This window comes from Silene latifolia, chromosome 8, assembly GCF_048544455.1.
Source record: "Silene latifolia isolate original U9 population chromosome 8, ASM4854445v1, whole genome shotgun sequence".
Taxonomy (NCBI): domain Eukaryota; kingdom Viridiplantae; phylum Streptophyta; class Magnoliopsida; order Caryophyllales; family Caryophyllaceae; genus Silene; species Silene latifolia.
In genome coordinates this window covers 21,791,359-21,794,351 of record NC_133533.1, presented here as the reverse complement: position 1 = coordinate 21,794,351, position 2,993 = coordinate 21,791,359, and the positions used below count along the sequence as shown (strand labels likewise).

General features: G+C 46.4%; 1 non-coding gene across 1 annotated transcript; it reads right to left on the bottom strand.

Annotated features, from left to right (window-relative positions):
- Positions 1 to 306: 306 nt before the first annotated feature.
- LOC141598022 (small nucleolar RNA R71) lies at positions 307 to 413 on the bottom strand. The gene has a single exon (XR_012523225.1). It is a non-coding gene; the product is annotated as a small nucleolar RNA R71 (small nucleolar RNA).
- Positions 414 to 2,993: the final 2,580 nt, after the last annotated feature.

Sequence of the window (2,993 nt, the reverse complement as noted above, 5' to 3'; positions counted from 1 at the left end):
GTTACGGGAGATGCCGGAAATTCGAACCAAAGCCTCGCTTACATCACTATGGTCGAGAGAAATCAGTTTGGGGGAGCTGCAAATGAAGATGCGGCTAGACATATGGAGACCTTTATTGACTCTGCTGCTCCATTCCCCACCAGGTGGCGTGACCCGGATCAAATCAAAGAGACCATGTTCATCTTCTCCCTTCGTGATGCTGCAAGGGAGTGGTATAGAGATCTGGACCGAGCCGCTCTGGAGATCACTGATTGGAATACATTGGCATTGGCGTTCTACAAGAAGTACTTTTCGCCGAGGACGATCGCTATTAGAGCCCAAATCACGGGTTTTAAACAAGGGCCGGATGAGAATTTCCATGAGGCATGGGTCCGATTCAAGAAGTTAGTGCGAACCATACCGCACCATGGATTTGAAAAGTGGAGTTTGTGCAATCATTTTTACAATGGGTTGTACGACGATCGGAGGGCCATTTTGGATCTTTGCGGCTAATGGAAGATTTCTTTGAAAATTTGGGAGCAACCAAGGGGTGGAAGATCATTGACGATCTAGCTACCCACAAGGCCGAGTATGGGAATTCGAGAGGGAACTAGAGGAGAGCTGCTGAATCTTCCTCTGTTCTTTGCACTTGAGGCTCTCACCGCGAGATTTGACAAGTATGAGCTAGGAGGAGCCTCTAAGGGTGGGATATACCAAATCAACGCCGTGTCGACGGTCCCTTCCTTTGTGAAAGATGTGGAGTTGAGGGCCATGTCTCGAAGAACTGCCTAGTCCCTTTGAATCTTGTCTTGCCTTTCAACACTATAGGCGAAACAACACCTACAACGAGCCACAACATCCAAACTTGAGTTGGAGAAGCCGAGAATGTTTTGAATCCAACTCAACCTCCGCCAGCATGACGCGCCATATGTACCTCCGCATCAAAAGAAACAAAGAATACCAAAAGCCTCCTTATGTGCCGCAAAGAAGAACAAACGCAAAATTCTGAATTTTCCGAGTGAAGAATCTGTTCTTTGAAGGAGTCCCAAGCAAGAGAGGCCGGGATGAAGTTACTAGAGAGCCAAATAGCTCAGTTGGCTAGTAAAAGTAACACTCGAGCTCCCGGACACTTACCCACTCAACCCGAGCAAAAGGAGACCCTACATGCCATCACCTTGAGGAGCGGGTCCACCCTTGAGGGTCCTGCTATGGTCGAGAAAGCTGTTGAGAAGAATGAGGCAGATCCGAGTCCAAACAAAGCTGTAACGAATAAATAAAAAAAAACAGCCGTCTGCCAGGTATCTCAGTCGATCGACTGACGTACCTAGTCGATCGACTGAAACACACGGTTCTGGAGCTTAATCATGCAACCTGATCGATCGATCGAGGAGGGTGGTCGATCGACCCATATCACTGCTGATGTTGAAGAATTTCGTCCTTTAATGCCAAATAATCTACGAGACCACTTGGTTCGGGGAACCACCGTCCCGAAAATTTTGGAGGCAGACCCGAGTGCTGATGGGTCAGTCCCGGCTCCGAAGTTCGATCCGATGATGGTTAATGGGTCTCATTTGAGACGGTCTGAGGAGGGGTCTAGCTTCAATAAAGAAAAGGTGACGGACTTCCAGCCAAAGTCCAAGGACGCCGGCGCGCGCGAATTAGAGGAGAGGGCTAAGGTGCTCCTTACAGCCCCATATCCGGAGAGACTCGTGCCAACCAAGGAACAGGTATCTTTTAGCAAATTTGAGAAAGTTATTCGTAGCTTAAATGTTCAGGTACCCTTTCTTGAGTTAGTTAACCAAGTGCCAGCATATACTAAGTTTATGAAACAGTTGTTGTCAAAGAAAAAATCACTTGAACATGTTCATACTGTTGCGTTAACTAAAGAGTCTTGCTCCTACTTGTCTCACACTGCGCCCCATAAGTTAGAAGACCGGGCGTTTTTCCGACCCTTGCGGCAAAGATAGGTACCTTTTCTATCGAAAAGGCTTTATGTGATTTAGGAGCTAGCATAAGTGTCATGCCCTTGAGTCTAGCTAGGAAGCTTAAACTGACCAGGTTTGCTATTACTGAAATGACAGTCCAGATGGCTGACCGATCTGCGGTCGAGCCCATAGGAGTCCTAGAGGACATACCCGTCCAGATAGGGAAGTTTTTCTTCCCTGTTGACTTTGTTGTCCTTGACATGCCTGAGGATGACCATATTCCCATCATTTTGGGTAGGCCATTTCTCGCACTTCTTTGGTGCGATCATCGATGTCGGTCTAGGTACCTTAACTTTCAAAGTGGGAAAGCACTCTATCGTTTTTGCCCAGCCGGCTAAGAAAAAGGATGCCATGTGGCCTGTCACTTGTAATACGGTTTCTGAAAAGAAATCGTACTTTGTGCTTCCTGAATCGCCTATCCCTATTACTACTGCTGTGTTAACCCCTCCGCCCCGGATTGGGAGCAAGAAGGAGGAAGAACTTGTTGTTTTAGATAATGCAGGAGCTGGTTTGGGGAAGGAAGAGCAGCTGGATGCTCCAGCTGCGACGAAGCCTATCATTCAAAGAGGAGGTCTTGGATGCCTAAGCTATGGGACTGATGAGGAAGTGGAAGATGAGCCAGTCAAGGTGAGATGGTCTGATTTGGATTCCGATGATCCAAAGGAAGTCCTTAATTGGGGAGATGACGAAGCTGATCAGCTGAATTCTCCGACTGTCAATACTGAGAAGGGTGCAACTGATAACATGAGCACCATTGAGGCTACCTCTAGTAGCCAAAAGCCGATGAAGTGGGCCATACCTTGGTCCTTCTTGATCAACTATTAAGTTGATCAAATGCGTTATAAACTTCATTTTAATTTGGTTAAGACATTTTTTTTTATTTGCTTTTGTGTGCGCGAAAACTTCGCTTTTATTGTTTTTACTTAGGATTTTTAAGTACTTTAGACTTCGTTCTGGGTTTTGCGCAATTTTTGGCACGTATTATTGTGCTTTTGCAGGTATTTAGAGCTTGTTAGCTCAAATCATTGA